The sequence below is a fragment of the Ceratotherium simum genome, chromosome 2 (genome assembly GCF_057802395.1).
Source record: "Ceratotherium simum simum isolate JZ-2026a chromosome 2, ASM5780239v1, whole genome shotgun sequence".
Taxonomy (NCBI): domain Eukaryota; kingdom Metazoa; phylum Chordata; class Mammalia; order Perissodactyla; family Rhinocerotidae; genus Ceratotherium; species Ceratotherium simum.
Genome location: NC_141901.1, coordinates 43,270,564 through 43,282,343, shown reverse-complemented (window position 1 = coordinate 43,282,343; position 11,780 = coordinate 43,270,564).

The following is an 11,780-nucleotide window of genomic DNA, read 5'->3' as shown; positions in this document are numbered from 1 at the left end:
GCACTAACATCCATGTTATAGGTGTCCCGGAAGGAGAAGAGCGAGACAAAGGGGCAGAGAATCTATTTCAAGAAATAATAGATGAAAACTTCCCTAACCTAAGGAAGGAAACAGACATCCAGGTACAGGAAGCACAGAGAGCCCCAAACAAGATAAACCCAAAGAGGCCCACACCAAGACACATCATAATCAAAATGTCCAGAATTAAAGATAAAGAGAGAATCCTAAAAAGCACAAGAGAAAGTCAAGTTACATACAAAGGAAACCCCATAAGGCTATCAGCTGACTTCTCAGCAGAAACCTTACAGGCTAGAAGAGAATGGCATGATATATTTAAAGTGCTAAAAGGAAAAAACTTACAGCCAAGAATACTCTACCCAGCAAGGTTATCATTCAAAATGGAAGGAGAGATCAAAAATTTCCCAAACAAGCAAAAATTAAAGGAGTTTGTCACCAAGAAACCAGTGCTACAAGAAATGTTAAAGGGACTGATTTAAGGAGGAAAAAGAAGACTACAAATAGGAAAAATTATCTATTTCCATGATAAGAGGGAAATGGATACAAATGCACAAAAAGAGGTTAGATATGATATCAAAAACATAAAGGAGGGAGGATGGGAGTTAAAGAGTAGAACTTTCAGACAGAGGTCAAACTAAAGAGACAATCAATTCTGTATAGAAGAAGAAAGGAACAGAGAAGGACTACTAAAACACTGAGAGGAAAAAAAAAAGTTAAAAAATGGCAGTAAGTACATACTTATCAATAGCTACTTTAAACGTCAATGGACTAAATGCTCCAATTAAAAGGCATAGGGTGGCTGATTGGATAAAAAAACAAGACCCATATATACGCTGCATACAAGAGATACACTTCAACCTAAAGACACTCACAAACTGAAAGTGAAGGGATGGAAAAAGATACTCCACGCAAATGGTAATGAAAAGAAAGCTGGGGTAGCAGTACTCATATCAGACAAAATAAACTAAAACAAAAACTGTAAAAAGAGACAAAGAGCATTACATAGTGATCAAGGGAACAATCCAACAAGAGGATATAACACTTGTAAATATCTATGCACCCAATGTAGGGGCACCTAAATATATAAAGCAATTATAACAGACATAAAAGAGAAATAGACAGTAACACAATAATAGTAGGGGACTTTAACACTCCACTTACACCAACAGATAGATAATCCAAACAGAAGATCAATAAGGAAACATTGGCCTTAAATGATACTCTAGAACAGATGGACCTAGTAGATATATACAGAGCATTCCATCCAAACCCAAAGAATACACGTTCTTTTCAAATGCACATGGAACATTCTGCAGGATTGATCACATATTAGGCCACAAAACAAGTCTCCATAAATTTAAGAAGATTGAAATAATACCAAGCATCTTTTCTGACCACAACGGTATGAAACTAGAAATCAACTATAGGAAGAAAATCAGAAAAGCCACAAATACGTCGAGATTAAACAAAATGCTACTGAACAACGACTGGCTCAATGAAGAAATCAAAGAAGAAATCAAAAAATACCTGGAGACAAATGAAAATGAAAATACGACATGCCAGAATTTATGGGATAGAGCAAAAGCGGTTCTAAGTAGGAAGTTTATAGGAATAGAGGACTATCTAAACAAACAAGAAAAATCTCAAATAAACAATCTAACAATGCCCCTAATGGAACTGGAAAAAGAAGAACAAACCAAGCCCAAACTCAGTAGAAGAAGGGAAATCATAAAAATCAGAACAGAAATAAATGAAATAGAGACCAAAAAAAAATAGAAAAAATTAAGAAAACCAAGAGCTGGTTCTTTGAAAAGATCAACAAAATTGACAAACCTTTAGTTAGACTCACCAAGAAAAAAAGAGAGAAGGCACAAATAAGTAAAATCAGAAATGAAAGAAGAGAAATTACAACAGACACCTGAGAAATACAAAAGATTATAAGAGAATACTATGAAAAGCTATATGCCAACCAATTTGACAATCTGGAAGAAATGGATAAATTCGTAGAATCATACAACCTTCCAAAACTGGATCAAGAAGAAGTAGAGAATTTGAATAGACCAATCACCAGTAAGGAGATTGAAACAGTAATCAAAACCTCCCCAAAAATAAAAGTCCAGGACCAGACGGCTTCCTTGGTGAATTCTACCAAACATTCAAAGAAGACTTAATACTTATCCTTCTCAAACTCTTCCAAAAAATTGAGGAGGGGGGGGAAGCTCCCTAACTCATTCTATAAAGCTGACATTACCCTGATACCAAAACCAGACAAGGACAACACAAAAAGGAAAACTACAGGCCAATATCGCTGATGAACATCGATGCAAAAATCCTCAACAAAATACTAGCAAATCGCATACAACAATACGTTAAAAAGATTATACACCATGATCAAGTGGGATTTATTCCAGGGATGCAGGGATGGTTTAACATTTGCAAATCAATCAACATGATACACCACATTAATAAAATGAATAAAAATCACATGATCATCTCAATAGATGCAGAGAAAGCATTTGACAAGATACAGCATCCATTTATGAAAAAAACTCTGAATAAAATGGGGATAGAAGGAAAGTACCTCAACATAATAAAGACCATATATGAGGAACCCACAGCTAATATCATCCTCAATGGTGAAAAACTGAAAGCTATCCCTCTAAGAACAGGAACCAGACAAGGATGCCCACTCTCACCACTCCTATTTAACATAGTACTAGAAGTCCTAGCCAGAGCAATCAGGCAAGAGAAAGAAATAAAAGGGATCCAAATTGGAAAGGAAGAAGTGAAACTGTCACTATTTTCAGATGACATGATTTTATATATAGAAAACCCTAAAGAATCCACCAGAAAACTTTTAGAAGTAATAAACGAATATGGTAAAGTTGCAGGATACAAAATCAACATACAAAAATCAGTTGCATTTCTGTACACTAACAACGAAGTAGCAGAAAGAGAAATTAAGAATACCATCCCATTTACAATTGCAACAAAAAGAATAAAATACCTAGGAATAAACTTAACCAAAGAGGTGAAAGATCTGTACACCGAAAACTATAAAACATTGCTGAAAGAAATTGAAGAAGACACAAAGAAATGGAAAGATATTCCATGCTCTTGGATTGGAAGAATTAACATAGTTAAGATGTCCATACTTCCTAAAGCCATCTATAGATTCAATGCAATCCCTATCAAAGTTCCAACAACATTTTTCACAGAAATAGAACAAAGAATCCTAAAATTCATATGGAACAACAAAAGACCCCGAATAGCTAAAGGAATCGTGAGAAAAAAGAACAAAGCTGGAGGTATCACACTCCCTGATTTCAAAATATACTACAAAGCTATAGTAACCAAAACAGCATGGTACTGGCACAAAAACAGACACACAGATCAATGGAATAGAATCGAAAGCCCAGAAATAAACCCACACATCTCTGGACAGCTAATCTTTGACAAAGGAGCCAAGAACATACAATGGGGAAAAGAAAGTCTCTTCAACAAATGGTGTTGGGAAAACTGGATGGCCACATGCAAAAAAATGAAAGTAGACCCTTACCTTACACCATACACAAAAATTAACTCCAAATGGATTAAAGACTTGAATGTAAGACCTGAAACTGTGAAAGTTCTAGAAGAAAACATAGGCAGTACACTCTTCCACATCGGTCTTAGCAACATCTTTTCAAACACCACATCTGACCGGGCAAGAGAAACAATAGAAAAAATAAACAAATGGGACTACATCAAACTAAAAAGCTTCTGCACAGCAAAGGAAACCATCAACAAAACGAAAAGACAACCTAACAATTGGGAGAAGATATTTGCAAACCATACATCTGATAAGGGCTTAATCTCCAAAATATATAAAGAACTCATGCATCTCAACAACAAAACAACTACCAACCCAATTAAAAAATGGGCAAAAGACCTGAACAGACATTTCTCCAAAGAAGATATACAGATGGCCAACAGACACATGAAAAGATGTTCAAAATCACTAACTATCAGGGAAATGCAAATCAAAACTACAATGAGATATCACCTCACGCCCGTCAGAATGGCTATAATTAACAAGACAGGAAACAACATGTGTTGGAGAGGATGTGGAGAGAAGGGAACTCTCATACACTGCTGGTGGGAGTGCAAACTGGTGCAGCCACTATGGAAAACAGTATGGAGATTCCTCAAAAAATCAACGATAGAACTACCATATGATCCAGCTATTCCACTGTTGGGTATTTATCCAAAGAACTTGAAAACACCAATTTGTAAAGGTACATGCACCCCTGTGTTCATTGCAGCATTATTCACGATAGCTAAGACTTGGAAGCAACCTAAGTGCCCATCAAGGGACGAATGGATAAAGAAGCTGTGGTATATATACACAATGGAATACTACTCAGCCATAAGAAATGTTGAAATCCAGCCATTTGTGACAACATGGATGGACATTGAGGGTATAATGCAAAGTGAAATAAGTCAGAGGGAGAAGGCCAAATACCGTATGATTTCCTTCATTAAGTAGTAGATAATAACAACAATAAACAAACACATAGGGACAGAGATTGGATTGGTGGTTACCAGAGGGGAAGGGGGGAGGGAGGAGGGTGAAAGGGATAATTCGGTACATGTGTGTGGTGATGGGTTGTAATTAGTATTTTGGTGGTGAACATGATGTAGTCCATGCAGAAATAGAAGTACAATGATGTACACCTGAAATTTTTGCAATGTTATAAACCAATGTTTCTGCAATAAACAAGGAAAGAATTATAAAAATAAATAAATAAATAAATAAAATAAAATAAAATAAAATAAAATAAAAAATAAATAAATAAAAATCACATGATCATCTCAATAGATGCAGAGAAAGCATTTGACAAGATACAGCATCCATTTATGAAAAAAACTCTGAATAAAATGGGGATAGAAGGAAAGTACCTCAACATAATAAAGACCATATATGAGGAACCCACAGCTAATATCATCCTCAATGGTGAAAAACTGAAAGCTATCCCTCTAAGAACAGGAACCAGACAAGGATGCCCACTCTCACCACTCCTATTTAACATAGTACTAGAAGTCCTAGCCAGAGCAATCAGGCAAGAGAAAGAAATAAAAGGGATCCAAATTGGAAAGGAAGAAGTGAAACTGTCACTATTTTCAGATGACATGATTTTATATATAGAAAACCATAAAGAATCCAACAGAAAACTTTTAGAAGTAATAAATGCATATGGTAAAGTTGCAGGATACAAAGTCAACGTACAAAAATCAGTTGCATTTCTTTATACTAACAACGAAGTAGCAGAAAGAGAAATTAAGAATACCATCCTATTTACAATTGCAACAAAAAGAAGAAAATGCCTAGGAATAAACTTAACCAAAGAGGTGAAAGAGCTGTACACGGAAAACTATAAAATATTGCTGAAAGAAATTGAAGAAGACACAAAGAAATGGAAAGAGATTCCGTGCTCTTGGATTGGAAGAATTAACATAGTTAAGATGTCCATACTTCCTAAAGCCATCTATAGATTCAATGCAATCCCTATCAAAGTTCCAACAACATTTTTCACAGAAATAGAACAAAGAATCCTAAAATTTATTTGGAACAACAAAAGACCCCGAATAAGTAAAGGAATCCTGAGAAAAAAGAACAAAGCTGGAGGTATCACACTCCCTGATTTCAAAATATACTACAAAGCTATAGTAACCAAAACAGCATGGTACTGGCACAAAAACAGACACACAGATCAATGGAATAGAATCGAAAGCCCAGAAATAAACCCACACATCTATGGACAGCTAATCTTTGACAAAGGAGCCAGGAACATACAATGGAGAAAAGAAAGTCTCTTCAACAAATGGTGTTGGGAAAACTGGACAGCCACATGCAAAAAAATGAAAGTAGACCCTGACCTTACACCATACACAAAAATTAACTCCAAATGGATTAAAGACTTGAATGTAAGACCTGAAACTATGAAACTTCTAGAAGAAAACATAGGCAGTACGCTCTTCGACATTGGTCTTAGCAACATATTTTCAAGCACCATGTCTGACTGGGCAAGAGAAACAATAGAAAAAATAAACAAATGGGACTACATCAAACTAAAAAGCTTCTGCACAGCAAAGGAAACCATCAACAAAACGAAAAGACAACCTAACAATTGGGAGAAGAAATTTCAAACCATACATCTGATAAGGGCATAATCTCCAAAATATACAAAGAACTGATGCATCTCAACAACAAAAAAACTAACAACCCAATTAAAAAATGGGCAAAAGACCTGAACAGACATTTCTCCAAAGAAGATATACAGATGGCCATCAGGCACATGAAAAGATGTTCAAAATCATTAACTATCGGGGAAATGCAAATCAAAACTACAATGAGATATCACCTCACGCCCGTCAGAATGGCTATAATTAACAAGACAGGAAACAACATGTGTTGGAGAGGATGTGGAGAGAAGGGAACTCGCATACACTGCTGGTGGGAGTGCAAACTGGTGCAGCCAATATGGAAAACAGTATGGCGATTCCTCAAAAAATCAAGGATAGAACTACCATATGATCCAGCTATTCCACTGCTGGGTATTTATCCAAAGAACTTGAAAACACCAATGCATAAAGATACATGCACCCCTGTGTTCATTGCAGTGTTATTCACCATAGCCAAGACTTGGAAGCAACCTAAGTGCCCATCAAGGGATGAATGGATGAAGAAGATGTGGTATATATACACAATGGAATACTACTCAGCCATAAGGAACAATGAAATCTAGCCATTTGTGACAACATGGATGGACATTGAGGGTATTATGCAAAGTGAAATAAGTCAGAGGGAGAAGGTCAAATACCGTATGACTTCCTTCATTAAGTAGTAGATAACAACAACAATAAACAAACGCATAGAGACAGAGATTGGATTGGTGGTTACCAGAGAGGAAGGAGGGAGGGAGGAGGGCGAAAGGGATAATTCGGCACATATGTGTGGTGATGGGTTGTAATTAGTATTTGGGTGACGAACATGATGTAATGTATGCAGAAATAGAAGTATAATGATGTACACCTGAACTTTATACACTGTTATAAACCAATGTTACTGCAATAAACAAAAAAAAAAAGAGGGAGGCAGGAAGACCAGAGTGAGTGGTAGATGTGATGATGGAAGCAAGAGGTTGGAGTGACGTGCACAAGAAACCATGGGCCAAGGAATGCAGGCAGCCTCTAGAAGCTAGAAAAGGCAAGGAAACAGATTCTCCCTTGAAGCCTCCTAAAGGAACACAGCCCTGCCAATACCTTGATTTTAGTCTTCTGCCCTCTAGAACTGTAAGAGAATAAAATTGTGTTTTACACCAAGTTTATGGTAATTTGTTATAACAAATAGGAAAGAAACCTCATTCCCTCTACTCAAAATTTCTGAAGGAGACATGAGGTGGAAGTACTGGGCAAGGGGAGGGGACATAAAGGACACTTAGTTCATCAGCCCTGGAGCCCCTGGACTAGGCCCAGTGGGATGCTGGAGATGACACTCATGAGAGCTGACTGTTCAATACTCTGAATTTTGGAAGTCAGTTGTTAAAACCATTGGTAGCTTGAAATTCTCCATGGCAGAAGGCTTTATATGCATAAAAGCAGCAAATGTTCCATACACCTCAGGACTTTCTCACTCCTCCCCCAGCAGGTTGCCCAGACGCCATTGGTTAGACCCAGCATGGGGGGCTGAGAAATTCAGCAGTGCCATGGTGTGAACTGTCTATGAAGAGAGTCAGGTGGCAGGGAACTGGGAATGGCTTCTAGGGACTGAGAACTTCAGTCCTGCAACTGGAAGGAACTGAATCCTGCCAACGAATGAGTCAAGTTGGAAGAGGACCCCCAGCTCCAGAAAGGAACACAGGAGCAAACGTCTTGATTGCAGCATCATGAGACCCTGAGCAGGGGGCCCACCTAAGCCATGCTTAGACCCTGGACTCATGGAAACCACAAGATAATAAATGTGTTATTTAAGCTGCTAAGTTTGTATGATTTGTTATGTAGCAATTGAAAACTAATCAGCTTCTATAAACAGTTTCTTACCCTCCCAAACATTCTCTTCCCCAGGTTAACCAGCACCAGTACTTCTTTTTTTTCAAGCATTTTTTCACATGGCCTGATTTCCTGGTCCTGCCCCATCTTCATCTCTGTAATCTTGAGTCATTCCAGAATGACAATATCCCTCTTACTATAAGGAGTTCCACAAAATCAGGACAGGACAAACACATCGATAAGTGCCTCTAGGAGGTGAGCACAGGATCCACATTTTGAACTGGATTTTCAGTAGCTGTGGCCATGGTGGCTCCTGTGATTGTGGTGAAATCCAGCAGAAAGATCGTAATCACAGAGGATGAAGGAACGGGGTGCCACTCCACTCCCCTCTGGATGCTTTGACTCAAACTCCCTCATGGTTATTGTTAAACTATGAGTTCTTGCCCTACAAATGAAGGACTCCCATAGAACTGAGAGAGAGGTCCTATCACAGCAGCAACAAAGTAAAGTCCCCTACCCACCCCCTCCCCAAGTCCCTGAGCACTGCCCACCCATTCCAGCCAGTGTGGACACCTATGTGCAGCACCTACCACACCAGCAGGAATGCCCACCCAAGCAGACATGACAGCTTCTGAAGCCACCACCACCAAAATCCAGACTTGAGGCTCACCTCATGCACCTCCTTCCCCCAACCCCACCGTGAGCACCCCACAACCCCATAAAAATCCCAACTCTCATGAGCCCCAAGGATAAAACCTTCATGGCCCTCAGGTTTTCCACAGGTGGTTAAGTGACTTTTCCCAGATCCTTCCCAGAAAACAGCAGAGATCCTGAGACACAAAAGTTATTTCAGGATTGTCCCTGGAGCCAGATGTACCCGTCCTTACCCTACTCCTGTCCTCTGTTTGATCAGACAGGGCTGGTTCTTCCATCCTCTGCTGTCCCAACCCATGCTGCCTCCTCATGGCAGAAGAAGATCTTTCAGAAAACAGAGTTCTCTGCTTCCTCCCATTTTATTAAAAAATATGAAGATCTTGTAAAGCACAGCTGGTTCAGAAACTGACCAGAACTATCTTAAATCACCTGAAAATTCCCCAGGAATTTCCTGACTTTTCAGTCCCACATTCAGCAAAGGAAATGGGTCCCTGGTCTTTTTCTACATGCACAGATTTCTCCCTCGGCACACTGAGCCTGCAGAAGGCACTCCCAGCATGCTGAGGGTTTTTCTCTCCATCTCTGCTCTCTCTGCTAACACATCTGTCCAGTCTGACCCCAGTTTATTCCGCCTTGTGGGGAGATAGGAAGGTGACAGAAACACAGGAGCACACAGGAAACAGAAGCTAGTTGGGAAGCCCTAGGAAGAACCCCGAGGAGGAGGCAATGGGTCACAGTGGAGGGAGCTGGGGGCTTTGCTCAAGAGAATGACTCCCATCTACCTACTGCCTCACAGACCCCATACCCAGCTGTCAGTCTTCCAAGTCCACCCCATCCTGTGTCCTCCCGTTACTCCCAAAGAAGGCCTCACCAGGCAGGGAATTTGTGTGTGTATATTTGAGGCTGGGGGTGGTTCAAGGCAAGGGAGATGCTAGCTCCAGGGAAGGGGAGAATGAGACACAAGGCTGGAGCCTGATGTGTGAGTCCATCTCGGCTTGGGACCCTGGCCCAGATGGGGGCTGCATCCCGCATAAATCTGGGTGGTCTGGGATTTCCAGCCCATAAGGCCCAAAGGTGCCTACCTCCTAGGGTATCTGGGCTGATGCGGATATATTGATGATGGACGCTGATGCCTGGAGACACATCTCCTCATTATAACCTCCACCTGCATGAAGTCATATCTCCCTCCTCTGACAGTTCATTTTATTCTTAACCTCCCTGCTAGATTTCTTTTGTATATCCATTCATTTATTCCCCAAGTATTCACGGAGCATCTATTATATATCAGGCCCTGGGCCAGCACTAAAGGTTCAAAGAAGAATAAGAAGGCCCTTAGCTGGAGCAGGGCCCTGTGTGAGGCAGGAAGCAGAATGGACACAGGTGTCACCTGCCTGCAGAACAGGTGAGATCGTCAAGCTGTAGGGAGCGCAGGGGCCATGTTCAAAGATGGCATCTCTTGACCACAGCAGGGTGGGAACCAGGAAGGTTTGCATGGAAGGCAGTGTTTTCAAGATGAGTTTAGAAGGTGAAAACAAATAAATATCAATCACACAAGAAGGGGGAGGACATTCCAGTTTGACAGAAGAGCAATATCAAAGTGATTGAAATAATATTATTGCATCTCTTCCTTGACAATAAGCATTAATTATTGAATGACTAAGATGTGCTGGGCCATGCACTGGGCACTAGGAGTACAGAGATAAAAATAAGTGGTTCCTGATCTAGACTAGCCCATCATGTGAGGAAGAGAAATTGGGAAATAAATAACTAAAAAATACAGGAATGAAATCTCAGAATGAGCTTGGCTCAGGCAGCTAGCAGCCTGGGAGGGTCAGATAAATCACGCCCAGGGTAAATTTCCTGAGCTCAACTTTGGAGGAAGGAAGAGGAAGGAGATGACTGGCAGAGAAAAAACACAGAGTCAAAAAAGCCCAGCACTGCAAGTAGTTTGGGAGCTGCAAGTAGTTTAGCCCCAGAATCTATGGTAAAAGGAGAAGACTGAACTGGAAGAATCTTGTAAACCCAGCTAACAACCTTGGGCCTCATCTTAAGTTCAATGGTAAAATTAGACTTTGGTTTTATAAAATTTGCTGTGACAGTGCTGTGGAGTATGAGGTAGAGCTGGGCACTGTGGGACACCTGTGACAATGACAACCTCAGGAAAAGCAACAGCAGTAGCTGTGAGGATGATGGGAGACTGACTCAAGAGAGACATCCAAACACCAGCCTGCGTTAGGAGCCTGTGGTTTAGGAAATAGAACTGGCGGATCCTAGCAGCAAATTTGGTGTGGGGTTGAGTGGGAGGCAGGAGGATGGAAGGATCCCAGGTTTCTAGCTGAGAGGTCTTGGTGAATGGGGACGCTACTTGCAGAGTTGGAACACACAGGAGGGGCACGTTAGAAAAGATGCGGAAGGGAATGGATTCTGATTTTGTAAAATCCGTTTGAGGCACCAGATTACATGTCATGGATGTTAATATCCGGACCTAAAGAAGAGGGAAGAGTGTGGGTTTGGGATTCTTTGGCATAGAGGTTGAGGTTAGATCAACGATGGAGAAAGAGATCGGCAGCAAGTGTGTAAAGTGAAAGGAGCCAGGGGAAGCTGAAAGGATTCAGCAGAGGAGGAAGAGGTCCTAGAGGAGGGTAGATAAGGCCAGAGAAAGGGACACTATCCAGGTAGTGGAGGAACCCAAGGGGAGAGGGGTAAAAAAGAGGACACAATAGTGTCAAATACTATAGTAAAGTCAAATTGGACAAATACTGAACCATGTCCATGAAGACGTCATAGAACTTCCCTCACCTAATATATAACAAATGAACAAAAATACATAAACATCAGGAAAACACCACCAACAGTAACTGGTGAACAATGAAAGGGGAGGATTGTGAGTGTTCCCCGTGGGTCAGATATGGCCCCCAGGAGGGGGAGAGCTGGCTCTTCAGGCTGTGTAAAACCACATTCAAGACGGACACCTGGAGGACAGGTAACCCCGGTAGAGAGAAGCTGGAGGAGACCTGCCGAATGCCTAGGCACTGAAGGAGCTGTTCGCAGCCAGCCAGAAGAGATAAGTCTGCCAA